The sequence below is a fragment of the Schistocerca nitens genome, chromosome 5, assembly GCF_023898315.1.
Source record: "Schistocerca nitens isolate TAMUIC-IGC-003100 chromosome 5, iqSchNite1.1, whole genome shotgun sequence".
Lineage (NCBI taxonomy): Eukaryota > Metazoa > Arthropoda > Insecta > Orthoptera > Acrididae > Schistocerca > Schistocerca nitens.
The window spans coordinates 541,141,521-541,166,710 of NC_064618.1; the positions used below are offsets into that span (position 1 = coordinate 541,141,521).

Below are 25,190 nucleotides of genomic sequence, written 5' to 3' on the forward strand. Positions count from 1 at the left end.
ACACCCTATCAATGTACTAAAATTCTCATGAACCGGGTAGGGAAAAATTTTTGTTCAGACGAAGGAACAAATTGACTTTATAAGTGGATATAGCGCAACAGACAGGACCTTGCAGACGGTGAACGATATTGCGGCCACTTTGGTGGAATTTATAGATTTTGTGAAAGTTTTTGAGTGTTACAATAAAATCATTGTCAACAGCCCCTGAGAAATAAGACATTGATTTAACTTACGTTACTAGAAAATGGAAACAGGAATCAGGCATGCAGACTGCATATCATTAAAACTATTTCGACCATCCCTAATGGAAGTCTTTAAATTTTTAAACCGGGAAACAAGGAGGGAAGAGGCTTTAATTCAATGTATAAGAACCACCCTAGTTTTGCCACCAGTGCACATAAAGCTCTGAAATTGAAAAAAGATCTTGAGTACCAATTATGATATTGAATCATAGAATCAGTAGACGAATTTTTGACGTAGGGCAGTAGAACGAAACAGGGAGAAGTACGGGAAGAAAATAGGAGGTTAAAAAGCTAGAACACAGAATACCAAAATTAATGATGCATTACTACCCTGTAGGCAGAAGAGACATAGGAAAAGAGGTAAAGGTGAACTGATCAATCGTTTTAACCAAGAGAGCGTAATAAGAAAATGTATTTTTAATGCAGAAGAAAGATGAAAAAAGCTAGACGCGTTTCAGTTAAAGTTGTCGAAACTAGGGTTTCGATATGTCTGAAGCGTCGTTTTAAATCAGTTACAAATTATAGCTATGATACATGGACTTTTCATGCTAAATCCTTCAAGAACTTAGGGTTGATCATCGACATATCAAGAGACGCATGTTGGTAACTACTAGGAGAAACAAAAAAGCAGACTAATAGATCAGGAAATAACGTGGTATTGAAGACATTTTCATGAGTGTAATGCAATTGTACTGTTGGTGAGTGTGATAAGTAGCCTGTAATATTCGAATATAGTATTAGCGGTAGGCTGCTTGATACAGTCACGTCGATTAAACGTCGAAGCGAAAAGTTTCAAAATGGCGTGAAATGGTTCGGGCAGGTAATGTCGATTCTAGGGAATGCTAAAGATCGAATTCTGTTTATTGGGATAATTCTGCGAAGTAGTAGTTCAATTACAAAGGTGACGACATACAAAACACCTGTGCGATCCATTCTAGAGTACTGATCGAGTGTATGGGATCTTTAACACATCTGATTCAAGGAAAACATCGAAGCAATTCAAAAGGTGCTAATGGGTTTGTAATCGGTAGGTGCGATCAACAAGCGAGTGCTGCGGAAGTACTCCGTGAAATCAAATGGGAATCCTTGGAGAGATGAAGTTCTTTTCGCGAAACACTCTTGAGAAAGTTTAGAGAACCACCATTTGCGATAGACTGCAGAACTATCTTACTGTATCTCGCTTAATGACGGCAAAGACAAGACAAGAACCACCAGGGCTCGTACGGAATCGGGCAGTCATTTTTTCGTCTCTCCACTTGCGAGTGGAACAGGAAATGGAATGACTAACAGTGGTACAAGTTCTCCGCATAACTCCGAATGATGCCTTGAGAGTATGTATGTACGTAGATTTTTAGATCAAATTTAAGTGCGGACACTGTTATCAGATCGCCTGGTTTGTGTACCGTACAGAGAAAATATCATATCTCAGTGTGAGAAATATTTCGTTACTGTCATAGTCTCCTCATCACACATTGCATCAACTGATGACTCCGTTGCACCATTTTCAGCAACGTTATTTTCAAGACCAGTTTTCTGTTCTGTACGGAATTTCATACGTACTGGTATGTGCCCGTACATACTTCACCTGACTTAGGCCAACTTCATATTTACCGGTAAATAAGTACCTAGCACTCGATACCGCAAATTTTGCTCTCGATGCCTGTTCGCGCAGGTGTAGAACGTAAGTTGCTCAAGGTGTGTGGTCTCTCTAGCCGCTAGTGCCTATTCACCGGTTTAAAAGCCAGCTATAACAATAGATGCAGGCTTGCCAGTCGGGTGTCGTCTAAAGGCCAACTCTAATTGCATGTCATGTCACAAAGTTTCACGCTTAAAAAGGGCACACTGCGTTTCAAATGGCGGCTCTCGCATCAACAACGAGAGCAAGGAGCAGTGAAGGACTTTCGACGTCACGAAACGTAAACATTCTTCGAGAGAATGTTATGACATTGACGGGACGACAGCCTCACTTGGTCGTCTGATCTAAAGCAGTGCTCCCGTCTGCAAAGATCTGATGTCAGCATGTTTTTCGCCATTTTTTCTTCATGACGGATTTTGCGCTTTTGATGCTTTTCAGTCCATGTTTCACTACTTGTGCTTTTTTTTCTTTTTTTCCTTCGAGACAAATTGGGATGACTGCACGAAGAGTTAGTTCTGCCTACGAGAGTTCTCCAACAAAACGGGAAGCAAGAAAAATATTAGAATTATACAGCATATGAACAACGGCAGATCTGTGCATAAATAAAAATATAAACTGTTACCAGAACATTTTTTACTGAAAATTATTTCAACGATATAACAGCAAACGTTAATAAAAGACAAAAAGAAACAATTTTTTGACGTCATTTCGCATTTATAAGGCGAACGATACCCGTGGGACAAGGCAGTAGACAATGTGTTTGGCCTTTTAAGTATTGTTATGCCCTAGATACTAAGAGTAAAGGAATTGTAGTTGCTGTGTTCGAAACAGAGTGCAGAATACATCCATTCACGCGACTAGGATGTTGTCTGGCCTTATACTATCCGTCGAAATGACAGTGGGGAGAAAAGTGAAAAAGATATTCGACATCATCGCATTTGGTAGTGAAGTGGATGACGTAGGTATGGAACTCTCGATCTCCGTGGTTATGGAGGGACCTGTTTTGCCACGTGACACCATTTCTCGTCGGCTGTGAATGGATATAGGAGGGCCACGGAGAAGTACGCAGCCTGATAAAGGAAGTGAAGCAGCAAGAAGGGTAGGAGAGAAATAAGGGGAGTAGGACGTCAAACGAGCCGACTTGGAGCAGGAGGAGCACCACAGGACATTTTAGTTTCTACTGTCTGTACTTTTACATACAAATTCATAAAACTTTGTCAGTATGACCAGGAAGGACTCAGGATTCACGCTAATAGCAGTGGAAGTTCAAAAACAAAACAAAATATTTTTATTTTTACATGAGAAATTTCATCTTTTTTACTTACTATTGACTGCATTTGTTGCTATAGGTACACTTTTCTTCATAAGTACGAGAGATTCTTCGATGAATTTTGCATAACATACAAACAATACTTACAGTTGTATGAAACTTTGGAATTTATTTAATTTAAGAAAAAATGAATCAGCTGTTACAGTTCAAACTCTGTGTGTAGAAAGAAACTCAAAATTTATAGTTCAATATGTAAATTTTTACGATAGTTTTTAACAGATTTAGAAAATTCTAGAGTTTTGCATTAAGGAGTATGTGTTTCATAAGCACACCAAGTTTGAAAGTAATAGGATATTTATTTTGGACGTTACATGAACCTAAGTACAGAAATTTGTGTTTTCGGAAAATGGCCGCTAAAGTTTCTGCTTGAATTTGGCATTCTTTTAGAACTGTCCAGTACCATAAGCAGGTTTTTTTTTTCATTTTCTAAATCAGTTCTCTTCATTTTCACATTTCTATAAAGCACTCTTCTTGATTTTATCGCCTCCAAAAATGATTTGTCTGCTTTTACTAAACGCTCTCTGTCTATCGCATACAAAGCTTTGATGCAGTTCACTGTGGGCTTAATTTCCATTTTCTCGGAAACATATTTCCTACTTCGCACACCATCATTAAAACACGAAACTGCATCATAAATACCAATAGCAGGTGCGTTTCTTCCCACAAAAATTGTTTTCGGCAATGTTTCCCGTGCATATTGGTTCAAACTTTCATTTGGGTTTTGCGTACAGCCAGGAAGACATTTCTGCAATAAGCTTTCATTTGCAAGGTCCCTGAATATAGGTTTGATGGCTTCCATTACAGCAGTTGCTAGAGAATTCTTCACCACCAGCAATTGACCTTTGGTAGCCACACCGTGATTCACTCCCTTTTGGGCACAAGTTGTGGATGGGGTTATTGTCTGTGGACATTTTGTGGAAGTATAAAGCCCAAACTGCTTGCTTCATATTTTTCAAGTCCCCTGTGTTCCTTCTTATTGCCAAGCCATGAAATGGAAATGTGCGTTTGGCGTCATTGGCCGGGAGGCCGCCTTGGTCTTATTACATTCGACGCCACACTAGGTGACCTGCGCGCCGGATGGGGATGAAATGATGATGAAGACCGCACAGCACCCAGTCCCTGAGCGGAGAAAATACCCGACCCAGCCGGGAATCGAAGCCGGGCCCGCAGGACGGCAATCCGTCACGCTGATCACTCAGCTATCGGGGCGGACATTGCCAAGCCACAATATGTCTGTAGATAGTCAATTTCTGCATCCGTCAGTCGCCCTCTCCCTTTTATTTCTTTCCCATCCGTGATCAAAACAATGCACGTCGATAGCAGCAGAGCAAGTATCGACATCAATAGTCCTTTGTTTCATGTATGACAATCTCTATCGCAAATATAAACATTCGAATTCTACAGAGCGAAATATCCTTACGTATGACAAAAGTTTGCTGTGCAAAGGGGTGTGGCCCTGTATCTTGGTACACTTAAGATCAAATAACGTGCCTTATAATCTATCATATATATATGTTTTATACATCAAACTTTTCAGGATGATGTGCGCTACAAAATAGGCATATTTTTGAAAAATCCAATTTTTTAAAATTTTTGACGTCCTTCCTCCCCTTACATGAAACTTCGCCGGTTGAAAACGTATGTGACCTTATTTCAGTTATCAAAACATTTAGTCAAATTAACAAAGAACTTGACAGTCCGGGCCCACTTACCAGTATGGCAGTGCACCCCTCTGGCCTGGATGTTTACTCTGATTCGGTTAGGAAGGGTGCCATAAAGCCATTGTATGTTCTTCTGAGGTAAGATAACCCACAACCATTGTAACTGGTTCTTGAGACCCCTGGATATAAGCACTAGGACGGAGTTGTCGTCCAAACTGGTCTCACATATAATACACTCCTGGAAATTGAAATAAGAACACCGTGAATTCATTGTCCCAGGAAGGGGAAACTTTATTGACACATTCCTGGGGTCAGATACATCACATGATCACACTGACAGAACCACAGGCACATAGACACAGGCAACAGAGCATGCAAAATGTCGGCACTAGTACAGTGTATATCCACCTTTCGCAGCAATGCAGGCTGCTATTCTCCCATGGAGACGATCGTAGAGATGCTGGATGTAATCCTGTGGAACGGCTTGCCATGCCATTTCCACCTGGCGCCTCAGCTGGACCAGCGTTCGTGCTGGACGTGCAGACCGCGTGAGACGACGCTTCATCCAGTCCCAAACATGCTCAATGGGGGACAGATCCGGAGATCTTGCTGGCCAGGGTAGTTGACTTACACCTTCTAGAGCACGTTGGGTGGCACGGGATACATGCGGACGTGCATTGTCCTGTTGGAACAGCAAGTTCCCTTGCCGGTCTAGGAATGGTAGAACGATGGGTTCGATGACGGTTTGGATGTACCGTGCACTATTCAGTGTCCCCTCGACGATCACCAGTGGTGTACGGCCAGTGTAGGAGATCGCTCCCCACACCATGATGCCGGGTGTTGGCCCTGTGTGCCTCGGTCGTATGCAGTCCTGATTGTGGCGCTCACCTGCACGGCGCCAAACACGCATACGACCATCATTGGCACCAAGGCAGAAGCGACTCTCATCGCTGAAGACGACACGTCTCCATTCGTCCCTCCATTCACGCCTGTCGCGACACCACTGGAGGCGGGCTGCACGATGTTGGGGCGTGAGCGGAAGACGGCCTAACGGTGTGCGGGACCGTAGCCCAGCTTCATGGAGACGGTTGCGAATGGTCCTCGCCGATACCCCAGGAGCAACAGTGTCCCTAATTTGCTGGGAAGTGGCGGTGCGGTCCCCTACGCCACTGCGTAGGATCCTACGGTCTTGGCGTGCATCCGTGCGTCGCTGCGGTCCGGTCCCAGGTCGACGGGCACGTGCACCTTCCGCCGACCACTGGCGACAACATCGATGTACTGTGGAGACCTCACGCCCCACGTGTTGAGCAATTCGGCGGTACGTCCACCCGGCCTCCCGCATGCCCACTATACGCCCTCGCTCAAAGTCCGTCAACTGCACATACGGTTCACGTCCACGCTGTCGCGGCATGCTACCAGTGTTAAAGACTGCGATGGAGCTCCGTATGCCACGGCAAACTGGCTGACACTGACGGCGGCGGTGCACAAATGCTGCGCAGCTAGCGCCATTCGACGGCCAACACCGCGGTTCCTGGTGTGTCCGCTGTGCCGTGCGTGTGATCATTGCTTGTACAGCCCTCTCGCAGTGTCCGGAGCAAGTATGGTGGGTCTGACACACCGGTGTCAATGTGTTCTTTTTTCCATTTCCAGGGGTGTATATCGAAGACATATTAGGCACTCTGCTGGCCACGGAAGTACCTCAACATCACGCAAACATTTCATAGTGACAGGCGCCCTTATCGACGATCATTGCTGTGTTGGAAAATGACAACACGATACTGTCGTATGAGAGGTAACTGTTGAGGACGCAACGTGTCTGTGAGGGACCGTTGTGCTGTCAGTCTCTGTCACCACCAACTGTCACCTGAAGTCATACGCGATGGATTCCTACACTAAGACGTCCGGAGCAACACCACTGTACCTCTTCAAGAAAATGGAAGAATGGAACCTCTCCCCAGGTCGTCGCCATACTCGATAGTGGTCCAGGTTAGTGAAGAACTGCGATTCATCGCTGAACGCAGTGTGAAGCCATTAATCAGCAGTCCATGCTTTCTGGTCATGGCACCACTCCAGATATAGCCGTTTGTCTTGTGGTGTTCAAAGTAGTCAATACATGGGGCAGTAATTCACTAGAGTAGCTGCTGCTAATTACCAACCAATGGAGTAGGATGACAGTGTTGCAAGGAGTCAATAACTTGTTCTGGGATTTTTGGTGCAGATGTGAAGGGGTGATGATATGCCTGATGCACTAGATGGGAATCCTTCCTAGTGATGGGTACATGTGTTCGATCGGAACCTTGTCGCCTAGTATGCCTGCCCTCACGTTCCCATCCAGCCCAACACAGGTCGCCATCACATCCGAATGCACCACAACCTGGATATTGTACGATATGACCAGCTGGCCAAATGGAGATCCACAATAAAGGTCCTGTCAGTTGCTGATAAGGCTGTTTCACACGAGTACGCGGCATCTTCGTGACCTTCACAGCGATCGGTCAACAACTGCCACTGTTCACGCTCCTTACATACCCTATCAGGCCTGCAATCAATAATAAACACGAATAGCACTAATGCCCTTCGGTGGCAGTGCTCCCTGTCACAGATAACTGCAACTGTGATCACTTACATATCCGCCGATGGTGCGTATATGTACGATGCTACAATTACATGTGATTGCGTCTTCTTGGTGCTTCACTTTTTTAGTGAGGCAATATAAATCACTCACCAATTCATTGTGGGAAATCGGTCAATGAACCTCCATACAATCCAGAACCGACTCCTCGCTTAGGGGTACAAAAGCTGCTAGCTGGAACGCGTACTTGTCACTGGATTCAGAGATTAATCGGGGTACATTAACACTACCATTAGAAGCTCTAAGTGTGAGAAAAGGTCTCTCACACTAATTATTCGGTCTACACGTCACTGGTAAGGTACTTCAGTAACCACCCTAGGCAACGCAAATGCGCTTGGCCAATTGTTATCGTTAAGGAAGGTGCTGTAGAAACTAGGAGATGCTTACATGAGTTTAAATGGTGCCCCTGATAGATATGTAGTCAAATAGAATCTACTTTCTGATACGTGCGCCTGTTCTCGTACACACTCTGACATACAGGCCAACTGCACTCCCGACTGTGTCCATCCAAGGGGCTAGACGTGCACGTCTTGGACCTAGCTACGTGCAGTCTCCGTGAGTGGTGGTTGAGGGATCATGGTTCAGGACGGCCCACCTCACGACGGGTCGCCGACCTCATCAGACTAAAGGGAGGTGTTACATGCTACACTGTAAATGTCCTTATTGAATTGCTAATTAGTGTACTTGTACACCTCGTCTGCAGCAAACAGATAATGTGTTGCATTAGAATGTTTGAACGACACTTCCCTTAGTCTTTCAGTTCTTTTCAGGCAGCGTTTTTCATGAGAGTTTTGTTTAGAGTCTAGACCATCACACTATGAATTTCGATTTGGCCGGTAATAAATGCAGCTACTACTATTGATAGTTCTTTAATACTGAAGCTAAATTTCGGTGCTATGTGAGGCGTATGGTGACTCGTAATTTTACTTTCACCGCTGAGTGCTGGAGCCAACGGCCTTGCCGCAGTGATAACACCGGTTCCCGTCAGATCACAGAAGTTAAGCGCTCTCGGGCTAGGCTAGCACTTGGATGGGCGACCATCCGGTCTGCCGAGCGCTGTTGGCAAGCGGGATGCACTCAGCCGTTGTGAGGCAAACTGGGGAGCTACTTGATTGAGAAGCAGCGGCTCCGGTCTCGGAAACTGACATACGGCCGTGAGAGCGGTGTGCTGACCACAAGCCCCTCCATATCTGCATCCAGTGATGCCTGTGGGCTGAGGATGAGACGGCGGCCAGTCGGTACCGTTGGGCCTTCATAGCCTGTTCTGGAGGAGTTAAGTAAAGTTAAGCTAACTCCTGGAAATTTGTGGTAAGGTCTTGCGGGACCAAACTGCTACGGTCATTGGTCCCTACGCTTACACACTATTTCATCTAACATAAAGTAACTTACGCTAAGGAGGACACACACACCCATGCCCGAGGGAGGACTCGAACCTCCGACGGGGGGAGCCACGCGGACCGTGACAAGACGCCCTTAGATCGCGCGGCTACCCCGCGCGGCTCTGAGTGCTGGACAGAGTGACGTGGTGTGATGTTGACCTTGTCTTGTGTGAATCAGTTGCCATTTGACGGAATCTTGCCGTTCTGTAGCATGGCGTTTCGTCGACGTCCAGTGTCAGTCGACATTGCAGTACCCATCTTTAAGGAGGGGAGATAGGGAAGGGAAGGGGCAATGTCTCAGCTGGAGTCCACGGAATGTCGACGCGTGGGATATACGGGGGATGCTCATGTTAAGGACGTGCTTCCTCATGTAGGCGAAAGTTTGGCTAATCGCCAGTTGACTTACTCTTCTGACGAACACAATATACATGTGAATAGAAGCTTTGTGTCTGGAAATAAACATCAACACACTTACCGAATTTAGAATTTCATTCCATTTCAAAGTAACATTGAAGAATGGTTATAACTTCTTATGCGAATTTAACCGTTGCTGCAGGAGTATCGCTGTGTTTCTTTGGCCAGAGACCGTGATGTCCTAAACACTTGATCTCTTGAGAGGAAGAGAACACGGATTAGCCGCCCCGTGGTCTCTCAGTGCTTTTCGCTTTTGTGTTGCCGATTCCATACTTACATACTGTTTCCTACTAAAATTACATCATACGAAACTACAGTAGTTCAAGTTGGAAACAAAAGACCTAGTTTACGTTTCATATGATCAGGGACATGCTAGGTTTCAAAGCCTTACGTACCTCCGCCCCCTAAGCCATAAACACTGAAAATGAGATAATATGTTGTTGCCATAAAGAGATTTAGGCAATGAAACCACTCTCCTTCTGGAAATAATCTAAAATGTGGTCAAAAGAAAGGAACCAATGCGAAAGGGCAAATTGTCAATACAAAAAGAAGGCATGCCTCCCATCTGGCTTTTGAACTACAAATATCGTCTCCTTCGCGACAGTTTTGTGCTTGCAGAAACTTACGTACATTTGTGCTTTTACGGAACACCATTTTCTTTGCTGCCAGAATATTCCTTCCTCTCCTCTTTTGTGTCACACGCGTGTGCTCTTCTGTAGCGTTATTTATACGCCCCTGGCGCGTGATTTCACAATGATTTGTTAGCTCGTGCTGTACCATACGATAGCCTTAGCCCGTAATAAGTGTCACGAAGTAGCAGGAGTTCAACGTCCAGCTCCCCACATTATGCGTTTCAACGAATTTCGTTTCCTTCTCTGTAATCAATATAGATGAAATAACACTGCGCATTCCCAAATCCATTTTGATTCATTTTCGTAACATATCGCCACTGTCTTGCGAAGAATTAGTGTGAAGAATATAATGTTGCTTTTTGGAGCACAGGAGATGTTCGTATTTACAAATGATCTTTCGGCGTCTCATCGGTACTGTACAGCTCAGAACATGGAAAACATTCATATTCATAGAAGAATAAAGATATTTAATTTTTTGAAACGTAAGAAATTATGTGTCAATTTCTCTGTATGTAATGGAACATTTAAAACACCTTTTCTTATCGTTTGCAAATAAAGGACGTAGGAACGCCGTTCCACTCATGCTACTACCGCAAATAAATTCCAGATATCCACTCGTAACATACAAAAAAAATTGCACTGTGCTTCGGATTACCTGCAGGTATCCAGTTGGATTAGATGGTTCTCATGTCGGAGGCCGCTAAGGGTACCTCCAGAGGAATCATGCGTATTACAGTACTCCACTTCTCAAATAAACCTTCGATTTAATTACTGATTTTTTACTTATAAATCGATCTTCAGAGTCTTCCTGTTCTTATTATTATTTGATGCATGAAGTCTATTTACATTTACGATTCATTGATGACTAAAGATTCTCCTACTCAAATTCGTTTCGATGAGGACGATGCAGAAAACAGCATTCTGTTTTGAGTGAGAACGTGTGTCATTCGTCGGTCGAACTTTGTTGCGTGACAAAATGCCGTCACGTTTCAATCGATAATAATTGCGAGACTAATAACGCGTAAACATTGGTTGAGTCCACAACGGAACAGATATAACGCAGTGTAAGCACAAGCGCGTGATTCTTATTAATGATCTTTGCGTAAAGTTATAAATTGATATCGCGTGGAAACGCTTTTAGATAGGACATTGATTCGGCTGCCATTGTGAAGATCTTGACGAGGACTGCTAGGACCTAAAGTGAGGAAATAAAAAACTTTGCCTAGATATAAAAGAATCGCAATTGCTAAATACGTATCGAAATTGTATGTATTTCCTAGACTCCTTCTCCCCCGATCTCTCTCCATCTCCTTCTTACCCCTCTCTCTGCCCATCTCCTACCTTCCCCCTCTCAGTCCATTTTCTCTCCCTCCCTCTTGTCCATCTCCTCTTCCCATCTCTCTCTGTCCTTGGGCCTTATTTACTGCTACTATAATTGAAAGCTCTATTGGGAAATGTCAGTTAAAGTGAGTGGGTAAATCGGTTAGGATCATTAACATAAGGTGCACAGGAGAGACACCTCAAGCTGCGGGATCCGTGAAGCTAGTAAGTTCAGTGGCAGTGTTTCTCATAGTTTTGATCTGTGAACGGGTAGGATTGCATAGTTTTGGATGAGCCGCGCCTCCCCTTCCCCCTAACTCTCAAGGATAAGAAAAAAAATAGTATAGTCAGGTGTTTTTCTTTAAAGATTCTAGTTGAAACGTCGCTAATAAGCAAGTTTTCAACAGGGTCGAGCCTGGCACTTTTTAAGACTACTTTCGAATCACTGTTCATCTTCCAAAATATTAAAAATACTCCATGTTCCCAGATCTTGGCCCTCCTCCCCCCATACAAATTGTCGTATGGGTGCTCCTGTTGATAGAAATATTATGTTCCTAAGTCAATAAGCCGTTAAGTACGACATTGCTCTTCGAACTGAATACGACTAAGAAAACAGAACTTCACACTATTGTATACACAGATTCTGTATAAAGTTATATGTAGGGGAAAGTATATATGCGGGAGAAAAAATTGGTTAATGTTTTAAATGATCTGATATTTAAGTTAAAACTGACTGCGGGAAGGAAGAATAAACCGCACATTTTCACAACACAGCACTTCCTTTCTCGCAGTCGGTTTTAACACAAAATCTGTACATTGTCGTTTAAAGGAATAGAAGGTATAGCGGAAACTCATACGTATGGAAGCACACGATAATAGAAACATGGGTCGCAAACCAGCCGCTTGCGAGATAATCACGACTTCATGGCTCCAAGCCGCCACTGACGTCATTGTAAATATCGTCCTGGTTAGTATACATTAATTTGAAATTTAGACTTTACTATTGGGTTGTACATTGCAATTAGTTTACATTTCACGTATGGGGTACCTGTTAAAGGAGGTGTTCCAAGTGTTTTCCTTGCATCTGGATGCAGTACTGTGCTCGTCTCTGCAATAAATTTCGAATCCTTTCGAAAACCTCTGGACCATTCCGGAATTCTTGACAAGCATGTACAACTCTCTGCTCGAGTTCTTCAACCGTATTAACGAGTGTACTGTATACTTTGCTTTTGAGGTGACCCCAGACACAAAAATCCAAGGGATTTAGATCAGGTGGTCTTGGAGGCCAAGGTACAGGTCCGCCTCGACCTGTCCATCTTTGGCCGTTCCTGCGCGTTAGATACCGTCTCACACCAGCAGCGAAATGTGCCGGAGCTCCATCATGCGTGTAACACATACTCTGAGCTTGCTGAAGGGGAACATCCTCAAGCAATCCTGGAAGATGACGCCGCAGAAAGCTAAGGTACCTCCATCCATTATGTTGTGGTGGATGAATGTGTGGTCCGATGAGTTGATCGCCTCGTACCCCTAACCATACATTCAGTGAGAAACGTCGGTGATGTGGTGATTCATGAACAGCATTTGGGTTTATTTCACACCACAAATATGTATTACGATAGTTAAACAGACCCTCGCGTGTGAATTCTGCTTCGTCTGTAAATAAAATGTTACATGCGAGAAGAGGGTCAACTATAGCCTGCTGTTGCAGCCATTGACAAAACATCACTGTAGGAACACATTCGCATCATTGAGACATTGAACTCGTTGGTGGTGGAAAGGGTGCAGTAAACTGCGATGTAAATTTATCCATACACTACTGTGGCCTAGTACAGGCACTTGTGTGGCGATTCTTCTCGTCGAGGTTCCTGGAGAGCGCTGTACTGCTTCCAACACCGTATCGTCAACCTCAGGCGCAATGCGAGCAGGCCTACCCCCTGCTCTGCCATGTGTTCTCTCAGGCGCTTATGGTCACTTTTAAATGTACGACTTTCGGGGGGTGTCTTCGATCAGGATATGTTTCTCGGTACAAGCATGCAGCTTCCCGTACATTGCCATTAGCCCTACCGTACATGAAATGCATATCCGCATACTCTTCGTTACTCTTCGTTACTCGCCGGCCGGAGTGGCCGAGCGGTTAAAGGCGCTACAGTCTGGAACCGCACGACCACTACGGTCGCAGGTTCGAATCCTGCCTCGGGCATGGATGTGTGTGATGTCCTTAGGTTAGTTAGGTTTAATTAGTTCTAAGTTCTAGGGGACTTATGGCCACAGCAGTTGAGTCCCGTAGTGCTCAGAGCCATTTGAACCATTTGAACTCTTCGTTACTCTACGGTTCCATTGTAACTACAACAGAGCACACGTCGCACTCCTCAGACCTGAATGGTATCCTTTGAGACTGTGTACTGTATCCGTCCTGTACGTTCCGCGTGTATGGTGTGATTCCAACTCCACCTCTCGGCAATGTTCCGTTGTGTAAACAGCGAACATAGGACGGCCTCAAGTGCACAAGGGGGAAACCGGACAGACAATGCCGTCAGTTGCGGCGTGGAACCATACAGTCGTGATTACCTCGCAAGCGGCTCGTTTGCGGACCCGTGTTTACTGGGACATTTGTGCTTCTATTATCGTGTACTTTCAGCCGCGTAAGTTTTCGCCATCCTTTTTGATGCAACCTGTATAGCTTACGTCCGTCTGAATGTTGGTAACTGTGTAACAATTTGAAGTAATCCGGCCAAGAACTCTCCAAGATTCTTACTGACATTTTCCTATTATGTATTACATTTATAAACATGTAGCTTACGTCCGCCGAATGTTTATTATGGTTGTTGTTGTTGTGGTCTTCAGTCCTGAGACTGGTTTGATGCAGCTCTCCATGCTACCCTATCCTGTGCAAGTTTCTTCATCTCCCAGTACCTACTGCAACCTACATCCTTCTAAATCTGCTTAGTGTATTCATCTCTTGGTCTCCCTCTACGATTTTTACCCTCCACACTGCCCTCCAATGCTAAATTTGTGATCCCTTGATGCCTCAGAACATGTCCTACCAACCGATCCCTTCTTCTGGTCAAGTTGTGCCACAAACTCCTCTTCTCCCCAATTCTGTTCAATACCTCCTCGTTAGTTATGTGATCTACCCATCTAATCTTCAGCATTCTTCTGTAGCACCACATTTCGAAAGCTTCTATTCTCTTCCTGTCCAATCTATTTATCGTCCATGTTTCACTTCCATACATGGCTACTCTCCATACAATTACTTTCAGAAAATACTTCCTGACACTTAAATCTACACTCGATGTTAACAAATTTCTCTTCTTCATAAACGCTTTTCTTGCCATTGCCAGTCTACATTTTATATCTTCTCTACTTCGACCATCATCAGTTATTTTGCTCCCCAAACAGTAAAACTCCTTTACTACTTTAAGTGTCTCATTTCCTAATCTAATTTCCTCAGCATCACCCGACTTAATTCGACTACATTCCATTGTCCTCGTTTTGCTTTTGTTGATGTTCATCTTATATCTTCCTTTCAAGATACTGTCCATTCCGTTCAACTGCTCTTCCAAGTCCTTTGCTGTGGCTACAACCCTGTCTCACTCCCTTCCCAACCACTGCTTCCATTTCATGCCCCTCGACTCTTATAACTGCCATCTGGTTTCTGTACAAATTGTAAATAGCCTTCGGTCTCTGTATTTTACCCCTGCCACCTTTAGAATTTGAAAGAGTGTATTCCAGTCAACATTGTCAAAAGCTTTCTCTAAGTCTACAAATGCTAGAAACATAGGTTTGTCTTTCCTTAATCTTTTTTCTAAGATAAGTCGTAAGGACAGTATTGCCTCACGTGTTCCAATATTTCTACGGAATCCAAACTGATCTTCCCCGAGGTCGGCTTCTACCAGTTTATTATGGTATCGTGTAAAAAAACTGAACTAATTTCGTCAGGAAATTTACGAGATTTTTGTTAACAGTCTCTCCCATTTATATAGTGTGTATATATTTATATCCCGTACATATTTTAGAACTGTGTAGTCTATGTCCGTCAGAACTTTTATTAGAGTGTCGTGTAAAAATTTGAAGTAAATCGGTCAAGAACTTTTCAAGGTTTTTCCTAAAAACGTTACCGAGATTTTTGGTAACAACGTTAAACCATGACTTGTCTTTATATAGTAGTATAGATGATACATGTCTCATATGACTCGTAAATATGATTGGAATTATAGACAACAAAAGTCAGAGAAAAGCTCGCTCAGAAAGGATTGCAAACTGCCTAGAAAGTCCAGTGCGAATTCGAGAGCTACGGCAGTGTCGAAAAGGGAAATGAAAAAACGGCGCAAAACGATTATGAAGCTAGTAGATCGGGCATAAAGCGGTTAAAATTGGGAGTTATCTATTCTGTAACCACTGTACTACACCGTGTAATCATTGTATTAAAATTATCGATGGTTAAATTAACATTAAATATTTGCCATACCGACGTTTCGCTTAAAAATCTACGGCGTCGGCCCGAACTGCGCGCACAAAATCTTTTTTATATTGAGCATGCTGTCGCAGCGGTTAAGGCTGTGGAATCGCATTCGGTGACAGCGGGGTTGAAATCCTTCCTGCTATTCAGTTTTAGGTTCTCTATGGTTTCATTGGTTTTATTAAGGCGAATGCTGAGATACGTCCTTTAGAAAGGACACGGCTGAATTCCCCTCCATTACCAATTCTGAGTCCCGTCGACGGGCCGATGATCCCTAGTATTCATCCTGCTCGATTTTGTTTTTACTGAAAAACGAATTATTCCTGCAGATTCAGAAGAAATCAGAATTTTCGTCACATCTTCCTGCAATAATACGAAAAAAATACTGTGCTAAAAAATACAGCCGTAAGCTAGTATCAACACTTCACATTTGTTGTTCCTCTTATGCAACCCAAGTTATAAACCAAATCTCTTAGGAAACGACACGAATGGCAAACTTTGAAATACCTTTCTGACGGCTAGAGCAGGCATACCACACCTATTCAGTGTGTTACAACGGTGAAGTTGTATAGCTTCCTGAAGTGAGCTTCACCAGGCGTTAATTACAGATCTTCGCAGCGTATTTCTCTGCCAGCAAGCTAAGTGAATTTAGTTGGGCGTAAACTGCTGTCATTAGTAACAGTAAATAGTCGGTTTCCCCAGCAAAAATAATTCGTTTTGACCATTTTAAACAGTTTTGTTTAGAAGCTGCCCGCTTCTCTCCCATTAACAATTGTACAGTGGACAATTATACTGCATGGAATGCGTGATCGAACGAGGTCGCTCGGTGGTTCTGGCTTTGATCTCGTAGTCTGGAAGATTTGGGTTCAAATACCTGCTATATCCATACTGATTTAGGTTTTTCCATATTTTCCTTAATTCGGTTAAGGTGCAGACACGCTACAATGAGCCCGATTTACTTTCCCGTATGACTAATCCTGAGGCTATGGTCGCAGTGGCACCAATATCGGGACATTCTGCCGAAAACTGACATCGGCCGAAGACCACCGATCTTTTGGTTGGATGGTTGATTTGGGTGACAGAGCCAAGCAGTGAGGTCATTGGTCCCATCGGATTAGGGAAGGGTGGGGAAGGAAGTCGGCCGTGCCGTTTGAAAGAAATTGCCAGAAGCGATATAGGGTACTGACGGAAAACCTAAATCAGAATGCCCAGACGCAAGTTTTGAACCGTCGTTCATCCGAATGCTAACCACTATGCCACCTCGCTCGGTGTCGATCTTTCAAATCGGTACATAAATATATGTGTGGTGTCAAGAGTGATTTCAATGCCCGAACGTACAAGCTTCGGACGACGTTCGGCGGAATTCAAATCACGGTTGAATTTAGCAGCGTCTCACATGCAAAACATGGATTGTGAGCAAAGTAAGTACAGTGCAAGAAAGAATGGGTTTTTGGCATCGTGAGGGCGAGTACTATAACGGGGATTTCAATCGCAATTTGTCGTCTGAGCCGCGCGGGATTAGCCGAGTGGTCTAAGGCGCTGCAGTCATGGACTGTGCGGCTGATCCCGGCGGAGGTTCGAGTCCTCCCTCGGGCATGGATGTGTGTGTTTGTCCTTAGGATAATTTAGGTTAAGTAGTGTGTAACCTTAGGGACTGATGACCTTAGCAGTTAAGTCCCATAAGGTATCACACACATTTGAACATTTTTTTTGTCGTCTGCAATAGTCACCTTATTGGAAACAACTTAAAAATTTAATAATAATTTATTCAAGTTTATCTTTTATTAAATTATGCCATTGGCCTAGCCGTAGCGGTAATACCGGTTCCCGTGGGATCACCAAAATTAAAGTTTGTCGGGCTTGGCGAGCACTTGGATGGGTTACCGTTCAGGTCTGCCGAGCGCTGTTGGCAAGCGGACACACTCGGCCATTGTGAGGTCGACTGAGGAGCCACTTGACTGAGAAGTGGCGGCTCCGGTCACGAAAACCGAGAACACCCGAGAGAACTGTGTGCTGACCGCGTACCCCCCCCTCCCTCCCCCCCCCCCCCCCCCCCCCAATGTCCGTATCCAGTGACACCTATCAGTTGAGGATGGCACTGCGGTTGGTTGGTCGGTACCGTTGGGCTTTCCGAGAGCTATTGGGACGGAGTTATATTACATAATGCATATTATGTGGGTGTGTATCCATTTCAGCCTCATGCCTATACCTAGAACACAGTATGTCGTCTGCAACAGAGACAAAATATGTATTGGAAAGTCAGAGAGATGGCGTGTGTAAATTTTGATGCTTCAAGTTATTATCGCGGATCTTGTGGCTTGAGGTAGATGGGAATTAACTGCCTACGAATTATTATTACTGATTACTACTAATTCTAAAATTTTTCTTCACACAGATGCTGAATGACAGCAATTGAAGATTATGTGACATTTATTTACAAAGTTTATTTGAAGTTGTGTTGAGTGTCTGTAATATTTCTTGTCAATGTCACAACAGAATCATATCGAGTATGTATTAGAACGTTTCCCTGTTTGTAAAACTTGCCTACTTCTTTCGATAACAGAAGAAAGAGTTTGCAGTTCTCGCAACGGTAGAATAGATTCTAACCTCCTTGATAGGTACATAGAGGTGGTATTTAATCTAGCACATACGCGCAAAGTCTGTTGGACCGCTACCTCATCACCTCCATTACCCTTTCCGGCCAAACACTGGCGGTGAAAATTGCTTCCAGCATCAGAAGTGGATCCAGTTACCTCCGAGTCGAACGGCACTGCACTGGCACCTCTGATACCGATGTTGGTATTGCTTTCAAGTCTTCCTTATATACGAGAGAGAAGTCGACCACATCAAGTGCTCCTCATCACATGCTGGCAGTCGACGTTAACACTTCCGTTCCCGTCCGCAGTCTCTACACGCGAGTCAGCATGACATTCTTGAACTTGTAATTCACTTTGGCGCTCTTACCATAAGTCGCATATGTCTTACTGAATTATTTTCTAATTTCCACCGAACTACTTTCCTGTGTTATTCCAATTCTTCTGGCCTATTTAGTGTCATCTCATTTTTTCTTCTTTTCTCTTACCTGTTCCCACGGGTACAAACCTTTATTTATTGACCTTTCCACCAGTAACTGTTGGTTTCATTCAGCTTGTATTCCTAGAGAATTCATTTTTTTTTCATTTGACACAGCCGATATCATCCTACGTTGAACCTCATCGGAATTAAAAGATGCAAAGAAAAAAAAACATTGTGTTGTATTTTTCTAATTTACATATATGTTAATTTTTCACCCACGTAAACCGAAAGAAGCAAATAGTGATCACAATGAGTCATAAATCTTTCTCATACTGGAAAGGGTAGGAAAGCTAAGTTGCTATGCAGTGGCCATTCTGCGTCAATTAATTTTGTGAATCCGTGTATCATCTAGATGTAGAGTCGGTAACATTTACAGTATTAACTATTAAAACATAAAAAATATCCTTTAATAAAACGTTTTTGATATTTCAAAAATTTTCAAACGGAATAGACGACCGCTGTTCTTTGAACAGTAACAAATAGAAAGAAATGCTTTAGGAAGACTTAGTTACTTCTCAAAGGTCACATAAAAATTTTAATATAAGAAATTGGAGATGTTCTTCAGTAAAGAAATAGAATTTAGGGTATAAATGTACAAGGTGTTTAAGGAATACTGTCGCCTACAGGATTTGTTAATTTGAAGAAAAGTTATCGTAACGGTATATACAAAACCAGTAATTGCTGAGATGTTGGCCAATATGTTCTCTCGTTCCCATTTTCCTGTTACGAAGACGAAGACACTGTAGGCAGTGTTGCATGTGGTTACTACGCATCCTGTCACATCCTTCAGCCCTTCTTCGCAGTGAATCACCCACTCTATTAATTACCCACTGCTCCATTTGGACTGCATCACATCCATTGATCACGCGCTCCTGCAACGGCTGCACATTGTCGATGGGTTGGGCATACACCAATGTTTTTAAGTGTTCTCATAACCAGAAATCCAGCAGATTCAGGTTCCGCGAACGGGGAGGCCACGTTATCGAACGTCCTCGAGCAATCCATCGCTCATGAAACTTTGTGGTGAAGTACTCCCGTACAATCCGTAGAAAATGTGGCGGGGCGCCGCGGTGCATAAAACATTCGTTGTCTTTCTGCAACATTCTACAATAGCGCTGGTAATTCATCGCGCTGAAATCGTTTACCTGCAGCACCCGTTGATTCGTTTGGTAAAGTGTATGTGCCTACGAGTCTGTCACCGACAATTCCTGCTCGTACACTGATACTGAAGCGATCCGGATGTTTCTCGTCCATTGCTGCTGAAGAATTTGTATCTGCTCACGCCTATTATTGTGGTTATATACTATGCCATGCCTTGAGAAAATTTCCTCATTCGCAAATAAAATTTAGGCTGTGAACTGCGAATCTACAACGGCCGACATCTTAACAGGGGTGATTTCTGGAGATATCACTATAGAACATTTTCTTTTAGTTTTCACCAATGTTACCTCCAGCAGGAGTATGTGACACTTTCCTTATACACCCTGTAGGATGAGATAAGAAGAACAAGTTAGCAGTTGCCCAACAAGCGGCGCTCTTTCTTTTGCAAGCAACCACACGCTTGGAAACCACATGACCTGATCGTCGCCGAAAACAATTGCTCAGAGGAGCCGAACGAAACACACACAGGCCACCAGGCCACCACATTTCAGCTCAGCAGTTCGTGAAAGATACACTTAAAAAAAGAAGGCGCACCACGAAGTAGCTATCCGAATGGGACGAAAATCTGTAGGTGTGATTTACATGTACAGATAAACAAACGGTTACAATTTTGCTCCACCCCTGGCCCTTATACAGACAGTTTTTCTATTTGGCATTGATTGACAGAGTTGTTGAATGTTCTCCTGAGGGATGCAGTGCCAGATTCTGTCCAATTGGCGCGTTACAAGCTGCGTTTAGGGGTGGACATGGTCACCAAGAGTAGGTGGATACTGGTGTTAATACATTTTGCCTTCGAGAATGACGAAATCACCAAGGGAATGCCACGAAACATTCCCCAGCCCATAACGCTCCGTTCTTGAGACTGGACCCTTCCGGCGATTGTTGCAGGTTTTTTGCTTTCAGACGTGTCACGCCGCACACGCCAATGGCCATCTGTCTGACAGAGCACAAAACACAATACATATGAAAAAGCTACCTCTCACCACTCAGTACTGCGGTATTGGCGTGCAAATTCCAGCCTTCGTCCCCGATGAACTGCAGTCAGCATGGGTCCATGGATGAAGTTGCTGCTGCGAAGGCCCATACGCAGTGACGTTCGATGACCGGTCGTTGAAGGGACTCTTTTCTTAGTTGGTAGTCTCTTGATTCATCTAGGCGTTTAGTTGCTCAACAGCTGCCCGTCTACTCGCCCGTACACATCTCCGCTGGTTGGAGGACACTGCCCATAATGTGCGAAACGTTTTCAATTGGGGAGAGATCCGGCGACCTTTCTGGTCAAAGTAGGATTTGACAAGCACGAAGACAAGCAGTAGAAACTCGCCCTGTGCGGGCGGGCGTTATCTTGCTGAAATGGAAGACCAGGATGGCTTGCCATGAAGGACAACAAAACGGGGCGTAAATTATCAGCGTCGTACCGCTATGCTATAAGGGTGCGGCGGATGACAGTCAAAGGGGTCCTGCTACGAAAAGAAATGGCACCCCAAACAATCACACTCCGCTGTCGGGCATGGCGGGCGACAGTGAGGTTGTCTTTAGACACCGGTCCGGGGCATTTCTTTTCCATAGCAGATCCCCATCAGCTGTCATCTGCGGCACCCTTACAGTACGGCTGTACGTCGACGATATTCTGCGCCTTGTTTCGTAGCCCTTCATTTCAGCAAGATAACGCCTCCCGCACACGCTGATAGCTTCTACTGCCCGTCTTCGTGCTTGCCAAACTCTACGTTGGCCAGCAAGGTAGCCGCATCTCTCCCCAATGGAGAACGTTGACAGCATTATGGGTATGGCCCTCTAACCAGTTGGATAGAATTGAATTTGGCACGGTATCCTTCAGGAGGACATTCAACAACTCTGCCAGTCAATACCAAGCCGAATAAGTGATTGAATAAAGGTCAGAGGTGGGACAACACGTTACTGACTTGCTCAGTTTGTGAAGCTCTTTCCACAGCTAATAGACTCTTTTTGTGAAGCTCTTTCCCTGAATTTATCCATATTTTTTTAAACATGTACATCACATCTGTCCGCAGTCGTGCTCTCGCGGTAGCGTTCTCGCTTCCCCTGCATGAGATCCCGGGTTCGATTACCGGCAGGGTCAGGGATTTTTCGCCTGCCACAAAGTGACTGGGTGTTATTGTGTCGTCTTCATCATCATTCATCCCCATTACGGCCGAAGGAAGGCAACGGCAAACCACCTCCATTAGAACCTTGCGTAGTATGGCGGTGCGGGTCCTCCCCATCGTTCCCCTACTCTGTTTCAAGAAGCATGGGACTTCATTACCTTATCACACGTATCGATTTCCGTCCCATTCGGATAACTCCTTCGTGATGCGTCATTGTTGGTTATTTTTTCTTAGAGTGTACTTGAAGCATTTTGTGATGTGTAAAATGAAAACAAAATGTTACCTATTCAGTCAGTGGCATTCCCCGAAGTCAAAATGTTATTCTTTCGAAATGCTTGGGTTCTTTAGGACTGTTGTGAATTTGAAATAAATGTTTCATTACCAGTATGATTACTAGGATACACGGTAGAATTCACAGGGTGTCGCGGAAAAGAAAATTGTGAAACTAACGTCACAGCCTTGCCATACGCCTCTCAGCAGAGGTGTGGGTTCTTATCGTTGTTTAACGATTAAGTTCAGAATTAAGCTACCGTTGTAGGTGTACTGACGGGTTCTACGAGTACGTTTTCAATCGATTTCAGTAGAAAATAATGGTTTACTGGGCTACAGCTTGCTGAACTAACCATTCCAGATAACGAAACAAGTTAGAAATTATTTTCATATATTTCGTAAAACCAAGGCGAGGAAAAAATGACAAACGCTTATAAATGTGCCGATTCGTTTTGCTAATGCTTGTGTGTACTCAATATAGAGGGTCCAATCACACAATCACACTGGTGTGACCTCCGCCTATGTTCTACGTCAACATGCAGCAACCACTCACAGATAGCAGTTGGCAGCACTAGCAGTGGAGGGTATATAAAGCCTATCGGGAGGACACGGAATAGAGTTCATTCGTTGTCGTAATGCAGAAACGAAACGATTTATCTGACATTCAAATGGGCATGATCATTGAGGAGCCAAGGGTGGAAGCGTTTCCGAAACTGTTGATTCTGTGGGCAGTTTGCGTGGCGCCATGGTTAAAGTAGACCGTGCATGGTAAAATGGCTCTAAGCACTATGGGACTTAACATGTGAGATCATCAGTCCCCTAGACTTAGAACTACTTAAACCTAACTAACCTAAGAGCATCACACACATCCGTGCCTGAGGCAGGATTCGAATCTGCGAGCGTAGCAGCAGCTTGGCTCCGGTCTGAAGCGCCTAGAACCGCTCGGTCACAGCGGCCGGCCTTCCCAACTTCAACAAATAGTTATTATGAAAGGACGGTGAACTAAATGGTCATCTGAAAATATTTCAAGCACTGTGTATTTATACTGCATAGTGTACAAAACGTTATGTTTTGTCCGGGATCTATTGAAATATCGTCTTCCTAGTGCAGCATCTGTCAAAAGAAAGGTCACACAGTTCTGTGTTACACCAGGTTTCACACTAGCATTTCATCTATCACAGCAAAATTAGTCTAGATAAGTTTCAAAAACAAACAATGTTTTGGATATTTCCTAAACAAAGTTTTATACGGAGAAACGTTTTAAATAAAGGTAAATTTATTTCTTCATTAAACTAATAACTAAGTTAAAACTAACAATATACTATAACATGAAAAATCCTGATTGTATTCCCAATTGTATGTGAGTCAAACATGTGTGAGCGCGATATGCCTCTTATATTCCATGCGGTGCGAAGGGCGATTCAGTGGTGACGTCACCAATCAGACCGCTGTGTGTGTATGGGGGGGAGAGGGGGGGCACGAGAAAGACAGGCCGTGGCGAGTACGTCACAGCACGTGACACTACAGGTCTTACGAGTGAGAACAGCCGTCTCCGACGGAGAGCGAGTAACTACAGTATTTCAAGCAAGGTTAATAGTAGTGTTAAAAGCATGCAAGCTCTCGATAGCACACGACAAAATTAAGACATTCCATGAGTACATTTTCAATTAAATACTGATTTCCCGTGGGCACTGCACGGAGCCGAGCGTTCGCAAAGTGTGGTGGACAAGCCTACCAGTGTGACGTCACAATATAATTGCGCCGTGTATCTCGTTGGCCTCGTCAGAGCACATCCGAAGGTGATACCTATCGTGTATTCTAGTACTGTGATCACTTAGTTACTGACATCTGTAACAAATGTTGCACCCCAGATTTGTAGTTTGCTATTAAGCTTTGTGTACAGAATATGTTACCCACTTGAAACAGGGTCGTTTTCGAGTGCTGGAGGTAGCGTATAACTGGTTCCAGGCTGTCACGTGAATCTCCATCTCTGACGTGACAAAATGGTAGAAATGAGCTATCGTGTTTGGACTTGCCCATCTAGAACTGTACTTCACAAGCCGCTTTTCAGTGTGTGGCAGAGGATAGTTTAAGTACAAATGACCACACTGTTTACGAAAATACCCGGTATGTCGGTGCACTGCTGCGGTTGTACAACGTGTCTGCAGAGAATCGTGTACCACTCCCAGCTATGTAATACGGTGTAAAAACAATGGTCGTAACGAGATCACAACAAAAAAGGCGCGAGAGCCGAATCACGCCTTGTCAATTGAACGTCACAGGACCGCTGCCGTCAGTGAATGCAGGTCGATCTCAACCAGTTCCGGAACGAACAGTGCGAAAAGAAGTGCATTCATTAGAGACTTGGAGTCTCGTACCACACAAACGGCCACTCCTTGCATCGGTATAAAAAGTTGCGTGTCTTCAGTGAGCTAAAATACACAGGAATATTGGGCAGTAGCTGCCTGGAGGCTTATAGCATAGTCGGATGAGTCACGTTTTTGAGTCATTTTAAGTGATACAGCGTCGAGTGAACCAACGGCGCAATATGGCGTTTAACCAGTAGTGTTTGAAGGTTGTAGTTGAGACCAGAGATGGTTCTGTGATGTTTTGTGGGTATTTTTAGCGCTTGATGAGAGCACCGAGATTCAGGTCACCGTGAGCATTAACCAGGATGTCTATTACAATATTTTCTGTAAGCGACTGTTCCTTTTTCTTTCCTTTTATTTATTTATTTGTTTAACCGGGTCTAATCAAGGTCATCAGTCCCTCTCTTATATCGAACCAGCATATCACACATACAGTATCTTTTTTCACGTCATAGGTACTGGTACCTAAGAAATATCAATTTTAGCACGG

At 44.0% G+C, this 25,190-nt stretch overlaps 1 protein-coding gene and 1 pseudogene across 3 annotated transcripts in view; both read left to right on the forward strand.

Moving 5' to 3' along the window:
• LOC126259646 (uncharacterized) overlaps positions 1 to 25,190 on the forward strand; it is a 288,662-nt gene that overhangs the window by 80,865 nt on the left and 182,607 nt on the right. The window lies entirely within an intron of this gene.
• LOC126261312 (5S ribosomal RNA) lies at positions 8,449 to 8,566 on the forward strand (annotated as a pseudogene).